The 22,474-nt window shown below is 46.0% G+C and overlaps 1 protein-coding gene across 1 annotated transcript in view; it reads right to left on the reverse strand.

The window, feature by feature from the left end:
* The window catches only part of NTN1 (netrin 1), an 80,956-nt gene that overhangs the window by 51,446 nt on the left and 7,036 nt on the right, over positions 1-22,474 (reverse strand). The gene's annotated exons all lie outside the window — the stretch shown is intronic.

Consider the following 22,474-nt stretch of genomic DNA (forward strand, 5'->3'; position numbering starts at 1 on the left):
TGGAGACAAAGTGCTTCCAGTCCCTTTAACTGTGAAGTATGGGCGCTGGACAGCTGATCAGCAGGGGTGTCAGGTACCTTAGTTTTACCCACAAACCCCCTTTAAAGTGTACCAGAGTCCCTGTAACAAAAATGAACTCACTCAGTTAATGTTTTTGTCTCCCCTGAGGCATAGATTTCAGTGTGACCCTCTCTGCCAGCACTGCCCTGTGGTGTACTTCCTGCCACTATACTGCCTATGATATAGCCCACACAGGAGTGTATGTGTTATACTTGCTAACACTGGCTCTGGGCATTCTGGATAGAGCTATCTTTATTCAGATGATACAGAAGACAAACTGCATTCTGTTTATTTCAGCAAGTGAAAAGCGTTTCTAACACGCACACTCATAAGACATAGCACACACACAAGTGTAGTTCAGTGTAACTCACTACCCAAGAAGCTGCTGGTCACAAGAATAGTAAAGAAATCAGTAATCACTTTGGAGCTGAGACACTGGCTGTATGAACAGATTACTGGGAATCTGAAATAAGCATTACCCCACTTCCTGTGTTCTGTCTTGGTGTCTCTGTTACTAAAGACAGATTGAGCCTAACGACAGAGAGTGAATAGCAAATTTATTGAAAGCAAGACTTCTTGTGGCTCAAAATTTTAGGGGGTAAAAAAATTTTTTTTAAAGGCAATGTGGGGTAGGGATTTACTAATACTTTATAATATACACAGTCTTTAAGTGCACCAGATTTATCACAGTGGCCTTTGGTTGTCCAGGCAAGATGGGAATTGTAGTTTTGCAACAGCTGGTGGACCGGAGTTTTCCATCCCTGGTTTAGACCATCAGTTGAATTACTTTACGCCATAATCATTCACCAAAATGTTGGTGCATTTAGACCACGCCCCATTTCTAGTGAAGCCACGCCCCTTATCAGACGAGGCCCAAAAATTCCTCAATGTTTCTAAAACACATTATAAATCTTGTGCAAATCATTTAAGCTGAATTCCTTGGTGCAACTGGGACTAGAATTCTGGTGCATCTGCAAAAGTTAATCCGCCCCAATGCTTTGGTCATACTCTGTTGGGGACATGTTTAAACCAATTTCTAGGGAGGGCTTTTCAGTTGGGGTTTTTGTTCCTTATTTGTATTTCCATCTTCTGCTGGTTTTTCTGTTTAGACTTACTGACACCTATCCATTACCAATCCTTGTCAGACCCACGACTAGCCTTCCTCTTTCTTGTATATGGAGATGGGTAGGGTCGGACGCATTATCTCAATGTACTGATCTATTGTTCTGTTTGTCATGCCTATGTGACATTTGAGATGTTATGGATTCTTGTCAATGCATATGAAAACAATAAACATATGTTTAAAAAAAAACAAAAACTCATGGTCAGTGAAGCATCTTGACCTTCTCATAGGGTTCAATGTTATTGGGAAAGAATTAGTTAACAAAACATATATAGCAATGTATACTTCTATACATGTGCACGGCACCTGATGAGATGGATATACAGCAATTCCATTACCTGTGTATCAGTGAAAAACAGTTGCTAGGAAATGAATGTCCCTGCAGCCGGTCTCCCTGACTACACTGGCAACACCGATGGCACCGCTACAAGCCGAACAGAATGAAAACTCCGCTAGATTGTGACTGTCCATCTATAGGACACAGTGTAGGAAGCCTGTGCGTCTATAGGACACAGTGTAGGAAGCCTGTCCATCTATAGGACAGAGTGTAGGAAGCCTGTCCCTCTATAGGACACAGTGTAGAACGCCCATCCCTCTATAGGTCACAGTGTAGGAAGCCTGTCCCTCTATAGGACACAGTGTAGGACGCCCATCCCTCTATAGGACACAGTGTAGGACGCCCATCCCTCTATAGGACACAGTGTAGGACGCCCGTCCATCTATAGGACACAGTGTAGGACGCCCATCCCTCTATAGGACACAGTGTAGGAAGCCTGTCCATCTATAGGACACAGTGTAGGACACCCATCCATCTATAGGACACAGTGTAGGAAGCCTGTCCATCTATAGGACACAGTGTAGGACACCCATCCATCTATAGGACACAGTGTAGGACGCCCATCCCTCTATAGGACACAGTGTAGGACGCCCGTCCCTCTATAGGACACAGTGTAGGACGCCCGTCCATCTATAGGTCACAGTGTAGGACGCCCGTCCATCTATAGGTCACAGTGTAGGACGCCCGTCCATCTATAGGTCACAGTGTAGGACGCCCGTCCATCTATAGGTCACAGTGTAGGACGCTCATCCGTCTATAGGTCACATTGTAGGTCCTTAGGACCACTGATCAATCTCTCCCTGCACCCAAACAAGGAGAGCCGTATTATATAGGGATAGCAGGGTATAAGCTGCTGGGACGCCCTCATTGACTTATGGTTCAGGCAAGAAAGTAATGACAGGTTTCCTTTAAAGAAAAAAAAGGCAAGCTTTTAGGAGTATTGTAGGAGTGTCCATAGTGTGTGGATTCTGTATGGTATGTTCTACCAGAGGCTGTAAGATGTGTCAGTCCTGGGAGAGTCTCTATCGCTCACAGATATTTGTACTCTCTCAGCTTGTCTACCTGGGGAAAATAGACGTGCAAATTCCTGACATAATTGTGACCACTACTAACATGTTTCCAGATCTCCGAACTCTCATCAGGGTATGTCTACTAAGCAAAGCAGAAGACCACTCACTCCGCTCTATAATAAACTACATCAATAGTCAGCTAAAATATCTGCTATTCCCTTCGACTGTGTTCATCATACAAACCTTTTTCTTGGTAAATTTGTATAAATCAATGTGATAAAAATAAAGAAAAAGTGTAAAATAAAATGTTGTCCCGTTTCATAAATTTTACTATAATAACATTACTTCCATTGAATGTGTAGGGCCAGGGGTTATCCAGTGCAACAAAAACATGGCCACTTTCTTTTAGAGACAACTCCAGTTCAGGTGCGGTTTGCAATTAAGCTCCATTCACTTCAATGGAACTGAGCAGAAAAACCCCACCCACACTGGAGACAAGAGTGGGGCTGTCTCTGGAAGAAAGCAGCCATGTTTTTGTAGTGCTGGATAACCCCTTTAAGAATCCCAAAACATTAGAAAAAAAGTTGGCCAAACTTGCCAATTTTGGCAAGACCACCCAACTAGTGTATATAGGGGCCTCCCGACTTTCCCTCCACAGATGATGTAGGGGGTTGAGGGAGAAAAGGATTAAAGAGGAACTCTCCGCAAGTCTTAAAAGGGGTCTTTAGTCTGAGGGTTCTATTACAGGGGCCGACTACGGCCCGATAATTTTAGTACACAAGCGCCGATCTGCTAGATCAGTGCTTGTTACTGGACCTATTAGACGGCCCAATAATCGGGCAGCAAGGGCTGCATGGACATCATTAGCGATATCCATGCAGCCCTTGCCCAAACACCTGATACCTTGCCACTCCCCGGCTCCCATTGATACTCCTGTGCTCCGCAGCGTCCTAGTCCTGGCGGCAGTAGCATCTGAATGGTCTGTCAGCTGACAGGCCGCCCAGCCAGTCACAGGATGGGACCACCGCATCGCTATTACACTTTGCAATGTGCTAAGTGTCGACGCCCGATGATTTTAGGTCCAAACCTAAACCAAAGATCAGCCGATGATCAGATGATTATTGCTACGTGTAATAGGGCCCTGAGTTGTAAAAAAAAAATAAAAATATAATTAATTTTATTTATATATAATATATATATATATATATATATATATATATATATATATATAGAATTTCTGGTATAAGACAGATATATAGGGTTTATTTATGTTTTCCACCAGGCTGATGGAAATTCAAAGATCCTAATAAATAGTATCAAAAATTGCATATAAATGTAGATTGTAACTTTATTTATATATTTTTTTTATTTAATTTTATTTTTATAAGGTCTACTTCTTCAAATAATCTATTAGCTCCTATTGCTTTGTCCTGTATGTACAGCAATAGTAACAAAGTATATGATGCAGCCTGTAATAGCTCAGTGTGGATGGAAGGCGAGCCCAAGAAATTCCAGTCCCACATTTTTGCATTTTTGTTTCCGGAATCCTTCCTGTCATACGTGACTCATACATCTAATGGCTTTACAGAGCCGAATAATCACCACTCTCAAAAGCCCCCCGCCATGCCTTTGCCTTCCATTATGTTTCTATAGAAATTTAGGAACCGATACATTGATGACGTTTTATCTGGGAATTTTGGGTTTTCAATGGAAGCAACACAATCATTATTATAAACGGGGGAAAAGCAAAATTAAAAAAGGGGGGGAGGGGGGAGAGGGGCATTATATCCTAACTAATCAGTGCAGATAAAGGAGCAGATTATGCAAATAATGGAATGATAGCCTAGAATGTTACCGAGGCATTGTCACTGTCTCCCGCCAGTCACACCCCAGAGAAGGGAAAGGATTGAAAGTCAATGGATAAAAATGATAAAGAATATAAGATTTTTCATATTCACAGATTAGTTAAACTCAATGACCACAAGGAATAGTGAGAATCTACTTTATTTGGCCGTTTGTGTGAGTGGTTATCATGGCTTCCCATAGTGCTACAGTTCACCAACTACTGCGGATGCTCATGTAGGTACAAAGCTGATCAAACTGGGTACTGGAAAGAAATATACAATGGTATAAGGACACACTGACACTTGGGGTACAGGATAGTTACACTGACACTCGGGGTACAGGATAGTTGCACTCACACTCAGGGTGCAGGATAGGGACACGCTCACACTTGGGGTACAGGATAGTGACACTTGGGGTACAGGATAGTGACACTTGGGGTACAGGATAGTGACACTTGGGGTACAGGATAGTGACACTTGGGGTACAGGATAGTGACACGCTGACACTTTGGGTACAGGATAATGACAGTTATGGTATAGGATAGTGACACTTTGGGTATAGGATAGTGACACTTGGGGTACAGGATAGTGACACTTGGGGTACAGGATAGTGACACTTGGGGTACAGGATAGTGACACTTGGGGTACAGGATAGTTACACTGACACTTGGGGTACAGGATAGTGACACTTGGGGTACAGGATAGTGACACTTGGGGTACAGGATAGTGACACTTGGGGTACAGGATAGTGACACTTGGGGACAGGATAGTGACACGCTGACACTTTGGGTACAGGATAGTGACAGTTAGGGTATAGGATAGTGACACTTGGGGTACAGGATAGTTACACTGACACTTGGGGTACAGGATAGTGACACTTGGGGTACAGGATAGGGACACGCTGACACTTGGGGTACAGGATATTGACACGGGGTACAGGATAGTGACACGCTGACACTTGGGGTACAGGATAGTGACACACTGACACAGGGTACAGGATAGTGACACGCTGACACTTGGGGTACAGGATAGTGACACTTGGGGTACAGGATAGTGACACAGGGTACAGGATAGTGACACAGGGTACAGGATAGTGACACGCTGACACTTGGGGTACAGGAGAGTGACACGGGGTACAGGATAGTGACACGCTGACATTCTCTATTCTATGATAGAATAACAAGCTTTTCTCTCCCTCTTTCCTTTCGCCTCCTTGTCAGCACACGAGGGGTTAACGCGGCTGAATTGAGGCGTAAACAGAAAGTGTTGCCGGATTAGAGTTTCTCTTTTTATTTTTGTCACCGAGTCAGCCTCTTTGTGCTCTCCCCTATCCAGGAGAAGATTGATCGGAGACCTTTCAAAACACCTTCACAAATCCGTGTCTTATCAGCGGATCTGGGAAGACTTTGAAAACCTCGGCACACATGCAGGCAAAGAAAACAGCGCCCGGGGACAAGAGGAAAAGAAGAAGAAGAAAGGGGGGGGGGGGGGGGGGAGAGAAAAGTTCTGCGGCACTCACCACCCAAACACCTTTTTTGAATCCATTTTCTCAGCCCTTCTCCCTTTCAGTGCACTGTAAGAGGCTGATAGCCCCTCATTACCAGGTCAGTGCTATTTCCACACTTAAGCAGCCCGGCTTTTTACATACAATCTGTCAGTCAAGGCGAGCAGACTATAATCAGGGGGAGAGGAGAACAAACAAGCGCTGGATCAGGCGGAATCATTTGGAAATGGGGGTCTATGCTAATTTGCCCCCTCTCCTTTCTCTATGGCTGCCCCTGCCGAATTCCTAAACACTGAGCTGTGGAAAAAAAAAAAAAAAAATCCTTTCGCTGTTGCAAATCGAATTAGTGTCTGATTAATCTGCTCCCAGCTTTGGTAAAGCAGTGGGGTGTCTTTGGCAAGCGCAGTGTCCCTCCTCCCCCTCCTCCTCCTCCTCTCCGCAGCGCTGATTCCCCCACCTAGCAGGATGCCCCATTCACACAGACAGTTCGCTGCAGGATGAATTTGTTAAAGCGCCGCTGCGAAACGGCCTATAAAACCCTTTAATGATCTGGAAACCCTCTCGCCTGTGGTCGGGGTGTGTGTGTGAGTCTTGGGGGGGTCATTATCAATCCAAATCAAGAATTTTTCCACAGTGATGTAACAACACTGCACACGACTGCTAAATACTCTGTGCAAGAGGTCAGGGATGGGGGGTGGGGTGACGCCATAGTGGCACGGATAGAATAATACCGCACCTTCTACAGCTGGGGCATGTGCTAGCTGCAACCTAAGGTGAAGGTAGCCATGTATCACTATTACTCATAGCCATGTATCACTATTACACGTAGCCATGTATCACTATTACACGTAGCCATGTGTCACTATTACTCATAGCCATGTATCACTATTACACAGCCATGTATCACTATTACACGTAGCCATGTATCACTATTACTCATAGCCATGTATCACTATTACACAGCCATGTATCACTATTACACGTAGCCATGTGTCACTATTACACACAGCCATGTATCACTATTACACATAGCCATGTATCACTATTACTCATAGCCATGTATCACTATTACACATAGCCATGTATCACTATTACACACAGCCATGTATCACTATTACACATAGCCATGTATCACTATTACTCATAGCCATGTATCACTATTACACGTAGCCATGTATCACTATTACATAGAGCCATGTATCACTATTACACGTAGCCATGTATCACTATTACACGTAGCCATGTATCACTATTACATAGAGCCATGTATCACTATTACACGCAGTGATGTATCATTATTACACGTAGCCATGTGTCACTATTACTCATAGCCATGTATCACTATTACACACAGCCATGTATCACTATTACACAGAGCCATGTGTCACTATTACTCATAGCCATGTATCACTATTACACGTAGCCATGTATCACTATTACTCATAGCCATGTATCACTATTACACGTAGCCATGTATCACTATTACACGTAGCCATGTATCACTATTACACACAGCCATGTATCACTATTACACAGAGCCATGTGTCACTATTACTCATAGCCATGTATCACTATTACACGTAGCCATGTATCACTATTACTCATAGCCATGTATCACTATTACACGTAGCCATGTATCACTATTACACGTAGCCATGTATCACTATTACACAGCCATGTATCACTATTACACAGAGCCATGTGTCACTATTACTCATAGCCATGTATCACTATTACACGTAGCCATGTATCACTATTACACGTAGCCATGTATCACTATTACACAGAGCCATGTATCACTATTACACAGCCATGTATCACTATTACACAGAGCCATGTATCACTATTACACAGAGCCATGTATCACTATTACACGCAGCTATATATCACTATTACACTCAGTGATGTATCACTATTACACATACCATGTATCACTATTACACGTAGCCATGTATCACTATTACGTAGAGCGATGTTTCACTATTATATAGAGCGATGTGTCACTATTACACTCAGTGATGTATCACTATTACACATAGCCATGTATCACTATTACGTAGAGCGATGTTTCACTATTATATAGAGCGATGTGTCACTATTATATAGAGCGATGTGTCACTATTACACTCAGTGATGTATCACTATTACACATAGCCATGTATCACTATTACACAGAGCCATGTATCACTATTACACGCAGTGATGTGTCACTATTACATAGAGCGATGTTTCACTATTATATAGAGCGATGTGTCACTATTACACTCAGTGATGTATCACTATTACACGTAGCCATGTATCACTATTACGTAGAGCGATGTTTCACTATTACGTAGAGCGATGTTTCACTATTATATAGAGCGATGTATCACTATTACACGCAGTGATGTATCACTATTACACAGAGCGATGTGTCACTACTACATGTAGCCATGTATCACTGTTACACGCAGCCATGTATCACTATTACATAGAGCGATGTGTCACTATTACATGTAGCCATGTATCACTGTTACACATAGCTGTGTATCCATATTAGACGCAGCCATGTATCACTATTATGTGGTGTACGCTGGACCGGTCATTTGCTAGCTGGTAATGTGTGACCCCACTTCTGTGGTGGTTGGCCGGAGTATAGCTCAGCTTGATGTTAGGTTGTTGTGAACGCCAGTGCCAGTTGGGCACACAGGTATGGAGGCACACCTGCTTTTATTTTAGATAGGCTAGCTATACACTTTCCCCTGTGGTCAGTAACCTTCCAGGATGTGAGGGAATCCCTTGGGCGCTTATCACCGTGGTCCGGAGTGGAGTTGTGACCCACCCGGACTATTGGTACCGCCACCCACAGAAAGGGGAGATGACCCAAGGAAGATGCAATGTGTAGGTGCTTAGAGAATAACCACTGAGTCCAGTTAAAATAAATTAACTCTTCTTTACTGCAGGAAGGCTCAATACAGTGATATACAGTAGGATCTTCACTTGATAATATACTTTAATCTTTAATGACACAACCTGTGCTGAGAGCTCAAGAAGTACAGCCGCGCTGACAGAGTTGCGTGCTGAGAGTTAGAAGAGATTCGGAGAGGTAGAGAAGAGGAGGTCGAGAGAGTCCCAACCCAGGGTAGACGTGTGCTCTGCCGGCACTTTAGAAGGAGAATAAGTAGAATACTTGAGTACAGAGAATACTTGTGCCTGTGTTTTGACTCTTTGGTCTTTGCCCACCAGTGACCCGTCCTAAAGGGTGACACAAGCCCCAGACCTTGTTACCTGGGATGAGCAGAAAGGACAGAGTTCTTTGATGACACCCGCGCTGTGAGATAGAGTACGTAGGCTTTGCTCTATCCGGATCAGTTTCTCTTTCTTCAGGATACTGTCCTGCACTTTTAGACTGGTTCTTGACGTGAGTTGGGATGATCCCTGACTTGTCTTCTCTAAGTGTGCATTCAGCACTGCAAAGTGCTGTGGTCAAGAAAAGATATCTCATGTGCATCCGTTCACTACAGAGACCAACCCAAAAGCTCCACAGGTGACCTGGTATAAGCCAGGGCCCTACTTGGCTACTGCAAGGACCTTTCTGGCTTGAGTCTGTCCTCTACCAAAGCCAGAGTAAGACTCCCTAAGGTGTGACTACACTTTCTCTTCCCATGTGACTTCCCCCTACAGCGCCTGTGAGTGGGTGAGAAGAGAGTGCAAGAGAAAGAGAAGGATAGAGATAGGCAGAAAAGAGAAAGCGCTCTCATTGGTGTCATGATCCTAGAAACAATAACCCTTTAGTTACTTAAAGCTGTGCAATACTTAGGTACACAATATACATACTAGCGACATCTAGTGGCAAAACTTAGGTACTACTTCATTACCACTTTTATTTAAGTACAGACTTTTGCAAGGTGTGTAAAGACAAAAAACACCCGTGGTGGGACAACACAATTACACATAGCCGTGTAACCATATTAGACGGAGCCATGTATCACAATTACACATAGCCCCGTATCCATGTTAGACATAGGCATGTATCACTTTTACACCTATCCTTGTACAGTCGGTGCCTGATAATTTTAAGTCAAGAACAAAAGACATGACCAGCCAAAGATCGTTGTTATCATCTGATCGTTGCCTTTATTACACATAACGATAATCTGACGAATCGGCCTGAATCAGCAGATTATCGCTCTGTCTAATAGGTCCCTTATTCTTACATGAGATAACTAGAGATAATAGATTAGCTGACAGCCATCTATCCTGAGTGTGTTCTGTATGTGTTCTGTATCCAGAGAGAGGTAAGCCACACAAGACACCTCTGTTCCCTCTAGACTCCTTTGGCAGCAGCTTATCTCCCCAAGAACAAAAGAACATCTCGTTATTTCTGTATATAACTATTTCTGCCTCTCTTTGCTACGCTGACTTGTCATGGGTCACTCCAATTTAGGCAAAAGGACGAGGCCTTGTGTGTGAGAAACTGAAAATAGTGATAGTGAGAGGGGGATTGTGTGTAGCAGATAAGAGTCAGAAATTACATGAGTTCCTATAGAGATTGAACCAAGATGGGGGCACACCAGTTGTCAGGCGAGTTCAGTATGGGGGGGCTACTCTTGGCGCGGTGGATTACTTTATCTATATACACAAATGTTTTATAAGCGTCTATCACTTATTGAACCAGGAATGGCTTTGGCCTTTCCTAAGAGAACATAGAACTGCACTTTCCAGGGGGACATGGAGTCTTATCTACAATCGAAAACCTGGCTAAGGAGCAAACACGTTCCCCCTTTCCCTATCAGCTTTTGCTCACTGCTTGCTATTTTCAGGGATTACCTTGCCGTCCTTATCTGTATAACATAGCAATAGGATGAACCGTCACATATGTATTCATATCACGGCCATCAGTTCCATGACTGCCCAATGCTATAAAATAAAGAATAAAAAATAAATGCTTAATATGTTTTTTTATTTTTTATTCAGCTGGGCGGCGTTACATGAAGATGACTGTGCAGCAGCCCTAGTTATATATAACTATGTGGGGAACAGGGATTTAGCTGTCCTGCAGTTCCCAACACAACCACTGGTGGCAGCAAAGAGGATGAGCTGCCCCTTACTGCTGCCGCTCAATGTAAAACAAAAATGTACACGTTTCTTAATAAAGTTCTACTGCAATGTTAGGCTGGGTTCACACTGCGTTTGTCCTATGCGTTTAATGTATACATTTTATGGAAAAAAAGGATGCAAAAAACGGATGCAATTGTGTACCATCTGTTTGGACCCATTTTTCCATTGACTTCCATTATAAAAAGAAAAACTTATTGAAACAATTTTTTTTTTTTTTTTTAACATACACAAAAATAGTGTTGACTGTTTTTCTGTCCGTTAAAAGTAACCAATCAAAAATAGATACGTTGAAAGAATAGGAAAAACACAGCGTGAAACGAGCCTTAGGCAGTCCAGTTTTTTATCCGTTTTATGCAAAAAAAAAAATAAAAAAAAATGAAAAACAGATGCATCAATTTTACCATTGACTTCCATTATAAAAAAAAAAAAAAAAAAAAAAAGTTTTTTTCTGCATACACAAAAACATGGTCGGCCACGTTATTGTGCACACTAAAAAAAACGTGCCTGTTGATACTTTTTATTATTATAATAAGACTGATGAAAAACTGGACTGCCGTGTGAACCCAGCCTTCTATATATTTATTAAAGAAAAGGGTAAAAAAAAAAACAAAAAAACTTCCAAAATAATATACTACTAGAGATGTGTCCCATCATCCAGCATTTTCAGAGTCGGTGGCTGAAGAAGCTGGATGCAGCCCTAGTTAGTCCTGGAAAACATGGATGCAGCTTTCTATCAAACGCCGAAAAATCGGCCTCCAGGGTGCTGATCTCTATATATTACCACTACACAAGTGTGATCAGTACTCCGCACCTGAATCCATTATACCCCAATATGTACAGGTCACACAAAAGTCTTCCCGTATTTTATAACCAAGTAAATAATGAATGAGAGGAGAAGATGAATCTCCCTATATTCAGCTTTACTGCCATCATCCTATGTCCTAACCTGCCAGTATCGCTCATGGTCAATATAAACAGCAAAAGCAACGGTGACACCTACAGGCAGAGAGGGGTATTCCCAAAGAGTCTTCACTTGTGGAGCTATCTACCCGTGAAAACCTCAAACGTATCCGATAGCACTGATAAAAAGCATATCACTATCCTGTACCCCAAGTGTCACTATCCTGTACCCCAAGTGTCACTATCCTGTACCCCAAGTGTCACCATCCTGTACCCCAAGTGTCAGTGTCATTATCCTGTACCCCAAGTGTCACTATCCTGTACCCCAAGTGTCAGCGTGTCACTATCCTGTACCCCAAGTGTCAGTGTGTCACTATCCTGTACCCCAAGTGTCACTATCCTGTACCCCAAGTGTCAGCGTGTCACTATCCTGTACCCCAAGTGTCACTATCCTGTACCCCAAGTGTCAGTGTCACTATCCTGTACCCCAAGTGTCACTATCCTGTACCCCAAGTGTCAGCGTGTCACTATCCTGTACCCCAAATGTCATTGTGTCACTATCCTGTACCTCAAGGGTCAGCGTGTCACTATCCTGTACCCCAAGTGTCAGTGTCACTATCCTGTACCCCAAGTGTCAGCATGTCACTATCCTGTACCCCAAGTGTCACTATCCTGTACCCCAAGTGTCAGTGTCACTATCCTGTACCCCAAGTGTCACTATCCTGTACCCCAAGTGTCAGTGTCACTATCCTGTACCCCAAGTGTCACTATCCTGTACCCCAAGTGTCAGCGTGTCACTATCCTGTACCACAAATGTCATTGTGTCACTATCCTGTACCCCAAGTGTCAGCGTGTCATTATCCTGTACCCCGTGTCAGTGTGTCACTATGCTGTACCCCAAGTGTCAGCGTGTCACTATCCTGTAGCCCAAGTGTCAGTGTCATTATCCTGTACCCCAAGTGTCAGTATTCTGTACCCCAAGTGTCACTATCCTGTACCCCAAATGTCAGTTTGTCACTATCCTGTACCCCAAGTGTCAGCGTGTCACTATCCTGTACCCCAAGTGCCAGTGTCACTATCCTGTACCCCAAATGTCAGCGTGTCACTATCCTGTACCCCAAGTGTCACTATCCTGTACCCCAAGTATCAGTGTCACTATCCTGTACCCCAAGTGTCACTATCCTGTACCCCAAGTGTCAGCGTGTCACTATCCTGTACCCCAAGTGTCAGCATTTTACTATCCTGTACCCCAAGTGTCATAGTGTCACTATCCTGTACCCCAAGTGTCAGCGTGTCACTATCCTGTACCCCAAATGTCATTGTGTCACTATCCTGTACCCCAAGTGTCAGGGTGTCATTATCCTGTACCCCGTGTCAGTGTGTCACTATCCTGTACCCCAAGTGTCATTATCCTGTACCCCAAGTGTCAGCATGTCATTATCCTGTACCCCGTGTCAGTGTGTCACTATCCTGTACCCCAAGTGTCAGCGTGTCACTATCCTGTACCCCAAGTGTCAGTATTCTGTACCCCAAGTGTCATCATCCTGTACCCCAAGTGTCAGCGTGTCACTTTCTTAGTGCCATACCCTCTGCCCCAAGGAGGTGTTACCTTTCACTCTCTGCACACTCAGGCCCTCATCTCTGATCGGTTAATTCATTCTATAGACACGCCCAACTGGTTAAAAACTGGATGTCTAATGGTGCGTTTACACTGAGAGATTTATCTGACAGATCTTTGAAGCCAAAGCCAGGAACAGACTATAAACAGGGCACAGGTCATATAGAAAGACTTCTCTTTTCAAATCCATTCCTGGCTTTGGCTTCAAAAATCTGTCAGATAAATCTCTCTGTGTAAACGCACCCTCAGAAGAGATCATTCCGACTTTATTTCATGGGAAATCCATCTATTTACTAAAACCAGACGGCCTGAAGTCTTATTATACAGATGTCCACTCCACGTCCATTAATGACGTTCTTAACAGAATTAAAAAAAACAATCTTAATTCGGGGCTACAAAGTCACCGTTCAGCGCGGTCTCATTTCCCAGAATTCCGCTTGCCCGCTGCATATTCCCGCAGGCTCCGCATAAAAGAATCTAAATATATTCAAATAGCAGCTCTGGCCTATTAGTCGCAGTGCAGCGCGGCGCTTAGTCACAAGAAGGCGGAGGAGAAAGGGTTACTCGGCATGGGGTCACCTCCACAGCCCCCTCTTTGTCTCTTTAGACGTCAGGCACTACAATTTTAATTAATTGCCGTGCCTCTGAATCAGCAACACGAAGAGTGGGCAGCCTCCTGTTCTGCCCATTACTATACCGCTGCGAGGTGGAGGAGGCTCGCCATTATCCCGAGAGCGCTCCGCCAGGCCCACCTCCCATTTACAGCCAGGCCTGTTACTGAAACAAATGCCTCATTGGGGGGCTTCTAATCTGTATTTTACACTTTCTTTTCCTAATTAGTCCTTCTTGTAATAAGGAGGCCACAAAAGAAGCCGGCTTTGGCTGCGATGCCTGAGAAGGAAGGCGATGGATGGAGTCGGAGCTCCGGGCCTCCACACGTCTCATTAGCCGCTCTTCATCAGGGCCTCTTGTTACAGAGGGGGATACACGAGTGCCGACGTATCGCAAGGAATTTCTGTCATAAAATGTACGTTGTGGGTGATCTATACAGGAGCGGGGGATGTATCTGCTGCTCGGGATGCTGGGTAATAACCCAATGGGGGCAAATATGACAAAAAAACACAGTTACCAGAGAGATGCATGCTGGGAGAGATAGGATACAGTTGATGGACTTATGTGTCACTTTGCTACTATATTTCCATCGCAGCATAACAATGATCAGGGACTTCTGCTTAGTTGCATTGTCTATAGCAGTCTGGGAATCTTATGTTTCCCCACCTGTCCCCCTCTCTGTACTTTTCCACCCACCTGTCCCAGCTAGATACCTTTCCCCACCTGTCTCCTGCTCAGTACCATTTCCCACTATGCACCTTTCCTAGCCTGTCCCCCTCTCTGTACCTCTCCCCACCTGTCCCCCTCTTTGTACCTCTCCTCACCCGTCTCCCCCTCTCTGTACCTTTCCCCACCTGTCTCCCCCTCTCTGTACCTTTCCCCACCTGTCTCCCCCTCTCTGTACCTTTCCCCACCTGTCTCCCCCTCTCTGTACCTTTCCCCACTTGTCCCCCTCTCTGTACCTTTCCCCACCTGTCTCCCCCTCTCTGTACCTTTCCCCACCTGTCTCCCCCTCTCTGTACCTCTCCTCACCCGTCTCCCCCTCTCTGTACCTTTCCCCACCTGTCTCCCGCTCAGTACCTTTCCCCACCTGTCTCCCCCTCTCTGTACCTTTCCCCACCTGTACCTTTCCCCACCTGTCTCCCCCTCTCTGTACCTTTCCCCACCTGTCTCCCCCTCTCTGTACCTTTCCCCACCTGTCTCCCCCTCTCTGTACCTTTCCCCACCTGTCTCCCCCTCTCTGTACCTTTCCCCACCTGTCTCCCACTCTCTGTACCTTTCCCCACCTGTCTCCCCCTCTCTGTACCTTTCCCCACCTGTCTCCCCCTCTCTGTACCTGTCCCCACCTGTCTCCCCCTCTCTGTACCTTTCCCCACCTGTCTCCCCCTCTCTGTACCTTTCCCCACCTGTCCCCCTCTTTGTACCTCTCCTCACCCGTCTTCCCCTCTCTGTACCTTTCCCCACCTGTCCCCCTCTCTGTACCTTTCCCCATCTGCCCCCCTCTCTGTACCTTTCCCCACCTGTCTCCCCCTCTCTGTACCTTTCCCCACCTGTCTCCCCCTCTCTGTACCTTTCCCCACCTGTCTCCCCCTCTCTGTACCTTTCCCCACCTGTCTCCTCCTCTCTGTACCTTTCCCCACCTGTCCCCCTCTCTCTGTACCTTTCCCCACCTGTCTCCCTCTCTGTACCTTTCCCCACCTGTCCCCCTCTCTCTGTACCTTTCCCCACCTGTCTCCCCCTCTCTGTACCTTTCCCCACCTGTCTCCCCCTCTCTGTACCTTTCCCCACCTGTCTCCCCCTCTCTGTACCTTTCCCCACCTGTCTCCTGCTCAGTACCTTTCCCCACCTGTCTCCCCCTCTCTGTACCTTTCCCCACCTGTCTCCCCCTCTCTGTAACTTTCCCCACCTGTCTCCCCCTCTCTGTACCTTTCCCCACCTGTCTCCCCCTCTCTGTACCTTTCCCCACCTGTCTCCCCCTCTCTGTACCTTTCCCCACCTGTATCTTTCCCCACCTGTCTCCCCCTCTCTGTACCTTTCCCCACCTGTCTCCCCCTCTCTGTACCTTTCCCCACCTGTCTCCCCCTCTCTGTACCTTTCCCCACCTGTCTCCCCCTCTCTGTACCTTTCCCCACCTGTCTCCCCCTCTCTGTACCTTTCCCCACCTGTCTCCTGCTCAGTACCTTTCCCCACCTGTCTCCCCCTCTCTGTACCTTTCCCCACCTGTATCTTTCCCCACCTGTCTCCCCCTCTCTGTACCTTTCCCCACCTGTCTCCCCCTCTCTGTACCTTTCCCCACCTGTCTCCCCCTCTCTGTACCTTTCCCCACCTGTCTCCCCCTCTCTGTACCTTTCCCCACCTGTCTCCCCCTCTCTGTACCTTTCCCCACCTGTCTCCCACTCTCTGTACCTTTCCCCACCTGTCTCCCCCTCTCTGTACCTTTCCCCACCTGTCTCCCCCTCTCTGTACCTGTCCCCACCTGTCTCCCCCTCTCTGTACCTTTCCCCACCTGTCTCCCCCTCTCTGTACCTTTCCCCACCTGTCCCCCTCTTTGTACCTCTCCTCACCCGTCTTCCCCTCTCTGTACCTTTCCCCACCTGTCCCCCTCTCTGTACCTTTCCCCATCTGCCCCCCTCTCTGTACCTTTCCCCACCTGTCTCCCGCTCAGTACCTTTCCCCACCTGTCTCCCCCTCTCTGTACCTTTCCCCACCTGTCTCCCCCTCTCTGTACCTTTCCCCACCTGTCTCCCCCTCTCTGTACCTTTCCCCACCTGTCTCCTCCTCTCTGTACCTTTCCCCACCTGTCCCCCTCTCTCTGTACCTTTCCCCACCTGTCTCCCTCTCTGTACCTTTCCCCACCTGTCCCCCTCTCTCTGTACCTTTCCCCACCTGTCTCCCCCTCTCTGTACCTTTCCCCACCTGTCTCCCCCTCTCTGTACCTTTCCCCACCTGTCTCCCCCTCTCTGTACCTTTCCCCACCTGTCTCCTGCTCAGTACCTTTCCCCACCTGTCTCCCCCTCTCTGTACCTTTCCCCACCTGTCTCCCCCTCTCTGTAACTTTCCCCACCTGTCTCCCCCTCTCTGTACCTTTCCCCACCTGTCTCCCCCTCTCTGTACCTTTCCCCACCTGTCTCCCCCTCTCTGTACCTTTCCCCACCTGTATCTTTCCCCACCTGTCTCCCCCTCTCTGTACCTTTCCCCACCTGTCTCCCCCTCTCTGTACCTTTCCCCACCTGTCTCCCCCTCTCTGTACCTTTCCCCACCTGTCTCCCCCTCTCTGTACCTTTCCCCACCTGTCTCCCCCTCTCTGTACCTTTCCCCACCTGTCTCCTGCTCAGTACCTTTCCCCACCTGTCTCCCCCTCTCTGTACCTTTCCCCACCTGTATCTTTCCCCACCTGTCTCCCCCTCTCTGTACCTTTCCCCACCTGTCTCCCCCTCTCTGTACCTTTCCCCACCTGTCTCCCGCTCTCTGTACCTTTCCCCACCTGTCTCCTCCTCTCTGTACCTTTCCCCACCTGTCTCCCCCTCTCTGTACCTTTCCCCACCTGTCTCCCCCTCTCTGTACCTTTCCCCACTTGTCCCCCTCTCTGTACCTTTCCCCACCTGTCTCCCCCTCTCTGTACCTTTCCCCACCTGTCTCCCCCTCTCTGTACCTTTCCCCACCTGTCTCCCGCTCAGTACCTTTAATATGATACATGGATGGCTGCTTTGATATCCCTAATTACGTCTTCAGACTCTTGGAAACATTGACTTACAAGATCCTCCACCTATAGATGGCACTAGAGAGAGACTTCATGGTACAGAGGAGCTAAGCAGCTAACTTACATACTTTTCCCCCCATACATTACTGTCTGTAAGACTTCTGCCTCTGAATCTCCTCAGATTATTTATACACAGGCAAATGACATGGATTGTTATCACTATATTCTCCCAAACAGACATCTATCTAATAACTGTAGTTCTTTAGGGTCCCCCAGCATCTTTTGTCACCACACACACGAGCGGCTGCTGACAAGTGTATTGGGTATCACCGGGGATAATGTGCTGAAGGATTTACATGTAAACACAGATTAGTATCTTGGCATGTGTTAATGCCGTGCAGCCATCACCTCACACTCTCTGGTGATATCACAGCAGCAGGAAGGATGGAGAATAGAACTGACAGCGGCGACATCTGCTGTTCACTTGTGGTTACTACATATGATAATATTTAATGGGTATTCCCATCTCCGCTAATAGTTATACTTGTAGGACTTTTCAAGATTAAGATTTTTGCAAACAAATTCATTGAGCAAACTTGTCTGGGGTTACCGACCATCACTCTGCTCTGAAAGCAGTGGTTAGACTGATAATCCATGTCTGCTCTGTATGGAGGAGGGGCATATAGAAAGGGATACTGATCAATGATTGCTGGCATCCAACTATTAAAGGAGAAGTCCGGCGAAAATTTTTACTTAAGTATTTTATTGCCCCCCAAAAGTTATACAAATCCCCAATATACACTTATTACGGGAAATGCTTATAAAGTGCTTTTCCCTGCACTTACTACTGCATCAAGGCTTCACTTCCTGGATAACATGGTGATGTCACTTCCTGGATAACATGGTGATGTCACTTCCTGGATAAACATGATGATGTCACTTCCTGGATAACATGGTGATGTCACTTCCTGGATAACATGGGGATGTCACTTCCTGGATAACATGGGGATGTCACTTCCTGGATAACATGGCGATGTCACGACCGGACTCCTAGAGCTGTGCGGGCTGTGGCTGCTGGAGAGGATGATGGCAGGGGGATGCTCAGTGTCCCTCCAGTGCCCTGTGTTCCTCTGTGTCCCTCTGCCATCATCCTCTCCAGCAGCCACAGCCCGCACAGCTCTAGGAGTCCGGTCGTGACATCACCATGTTATCCAGGAAGTGACATCACCATGTTATCCAGGAAGTGACATCACCATGTTATCCAGGTAGTGAAATCACCATGTTATCCAGGAAGTGACATCACCATGTTTATCCAGGAAGTGACATCACCATGTTATCCAGGAAGTGACATCACCATGTTATCCAGGTAGTGACATCACCATGTTATCCAGGAAGTGACATCACCATGTTATCCAGGAAGTGACATCACCATGTTATCCAGGAAGTGAAGCCTTGATGCAGTAGTAAGTGCAGAGAAAAAGAGCACTTTACAAGCATTTCCTGTAATAAGTGTATATTGGGGATTTGTATAACTTTTGAGGGGCAATACAATACTTTAATAAAAATTTTAGCCGGACTTCTCCTTTAACCTAGTTGAGGCTGAACTGCCACTGATGTAATTCAAATATTTCACACGTCCAACTCATTGTCCCCTTAGACATGTTTTGCTACAGAAGCAGAGTCATCAGGGGAATCCAATATAGAAATGATAACTGCAACAACATTGTGAATCTGCTGGACATCATATGTGGATTACTGTAATTAGAGATGAATGCAACTCCCATTGCTTGGACGAAGTCGGATGTAGCCAGATATCATTTCTATATATACTCCCCCGATGACACTGCTTCTGCAGCAAAACATGTCGGGGGGGGGGGGGGGGGGGGGGGGGGGGGGGGGGGGGGGAGGGGCAATGAGTTTTGTGCTCCCTGGACAATCCCTTCAAAACTTCCAGCTCCTGTATGTCTACTGTTTTCTTTTGGAGACTTTGTCCCTTTGTTAAACTGCCTTTACCGACGGAATCCTAATCTACATGGTTCATTCAGGAAAACCAATATCCCCGGAACTGTATAAAGGCATCTCCAGGAGATCAGCACCTTGTCCTGCACTTACAGGAAGGGGAGGAGGGAACTGATTGAGCAAAATGTTCACTACAGATGAATGTGATATTTGGCTAATCTTTAGTCATGTTTTAAAGGGGTACTCAGGTGAAAATCTCTTTCTTTTAAATTAATTGGTTTCAGAAAGTTGTATAGATTTGTTATTTACTTCTATTTAAAAATGTCAAGTTTTTCCATACATATCAGCTGCTGTATGTCCTGCAGAAGTGGTGTATTCTCTCCAGTCTGACACACTGCTCTCTGCTGCCACCTCTGTCCATGTCAGGAACTGTTTTCTATGGGGATTTGCTGCTGGTCTGGACAGTTCCTGACATGGACAGAGGTGGCAGCAGAGAGCACTGTGTCAGACTGGAAAGAATACACCACTTCCTGCAGGACATACAGCAGCTGATAGGTATTGAAAAACTGAAGATTTTTAAATAGAAGTAATTAACAAATCGACATAACTTTCTGTAACCAGATGAATTAAAGGAAAGAAAATCCCTGGGGGTACCTTTTAAGGTTCTTTAATGGGTTGGACATTTAGGTAAAGAGCAGCTACCTACAGGTTTTTTTCCTGTGCAGAGTGATAAGGACAAATCTGTCAATCACCAATGGGTGGGCGGAGGTGGTGGTAGATTTTATGTGGCCACATGCTGTCCGGGTATAGGTTCACTGCATCTCAGCATAGGGGACAGACGGCTGAGGACAGCTTGTCTATCCCTATGTTTAAAGAGATCTGATAGGCCAGGGGTAGGAAACCATTGCTTTCCAGCTGTTGCAAAACTACAACTCCCACCATGCCAGGACAGCCAAAGCTAAAGCTTTGGCTGTCCATGCATGATGGGAGTTGTAGTTTTGCAACAGCTGGAGAGCCATGGTTCCCTACCCTTGTTATAGGCCATGCTCCATAGTTGGAAGTTCCTACGTCAAACCTGTCAGTTCTTGGTCCGGTGCCCAAATAATATGAAACGCACAACAAAGCAATGGTTACAGAAAGGGCACCTAAATATTACTGCCATCCAGTGTTAATAAAACCTTTCCATACCATGCCCACATCATATCATTGTACTGTATCCAAATGCTGCCACCCTATGGTGTTTTACAGTATTACAGTACTGCAAATAATATAGACATATAAGGGGAGATTTATCAAACATGGTGTAATGGAATTGTCCTGCAAATCCTGAGAAAGCCGGAGGGAAATCCACATCAGACTGTGAACACTTTGTGAGGAAGAAAAGAAAAATAGACAATTGGTTTAAAATGTGCAATGATGATGCAGATCTATTGGCAATCTGCAACAATACATTTCATTGTGGGTTTTTTTTCTGTTTTACCCAACTGAAAGGGGTACTCCGGGAAGGGGGGGGCTTTCAAATTAACTGTTCTCAAAAAGTTAAACAGATTTGATAACTACTTCTATTTAAAAATCTCCAGTCTTTCAGTACTTATCAGCTGTTGCATGTTCTGCAGGAAGTGGTGTATTCTCTTCAGTATGACACAGTGCTCTCTGCTGCCACCTCTGTCCAGGTCAGTAACTGTCCACAGCAGTAGCAAATCCCCATAGAAAACTTCTCCTACTCTGGACAGTTCCTGACATGGACAGAGGTGGCAGTGTAGAGCACTGTGTCAGACTGGAGAGAATACACCACTTCCTGCAGAACATACAGCAGCTGATAAGTACTGGAATCGGGTCAATCCTATACATCCAGGCAGCTCCTTAGCATTATAATGGACCTCCCCCCAGCACATTCCCCTGATTGGTGAGGGTCTCAGCAGTGTCATGTCCCTGTTTTTACATGTGACAGTGACGTCTGTGTGCTGGTTTCCATTGTTTCTGTCCAATTTCTAATTAAAATAAAGAACAACAAATAAATAACCCTCCGTTCCCCCTTATCGTATAACTCCCACCACATGTTCTACACCTTGGATCTCCGGCAGCAGCCGCCGACTGCCTGATGAGAGTTGTAGTTCTGCAACAGCTGGATATCTAAAGGTTGGGGCATGCCGCTTTTTACTATAGGTTACCGAGTATATGGAGGTTTAGCTGCTGCAAAACTACAACTCTCCTTATGTCCAGATGGCCAAAGAGTCACAGGCTGGGGAACTATAAGGGTGGGCTCATACTACGGAATTCTCGCGGATAATGTCCGCAGAATTCTGCAGTATGTCCGCGCGCCTTTCAACGGACTGCAAAAACATAGTGTGAACCCAGTCTAATCTACCCCGTAGGTAACTTGGTTAAAGTGGTATTCCAGGAAAAATCTACTTAAACATAAGAGATTGCAGGGGGTCCAACCTCTGTACCCCCCCCCCCCCCCACTGATATCAATACGCCCCCCCCCCCCCCCCTCCGGCTTCTGTATTATAAATAGAGCTGCAGGTATGGCACATGACCCTATTCACCGATGGAGTATAATAATCTTTCGGTGTACTCGGCTCTTTGCGTCGCTCCATAGGAATGTGCCGTATCAACAGCTCTATTAGTAATACAGAAGCCGGGCCTGATACGGAGATCACCAGGGGGTACAGAGGTCGGACCCCAGCAATCTCCAGGGAATAAG

This window comes from Dendropsophus ebraccatus, chromosome 14 (genome assembly GCF_027789765.1).
Source record: "Dendropsophus ebraccatus isolate aDenEbr1 chromosome 14, aDenEbr1.pat, whole genome shotgun sequence".
Lineage (NCBI taxonomy): Eukaryota > Metazoa > Chordata > Amphibia > Anura > Hylidae > Dendropsophus > Dendropsophus ebraccatus.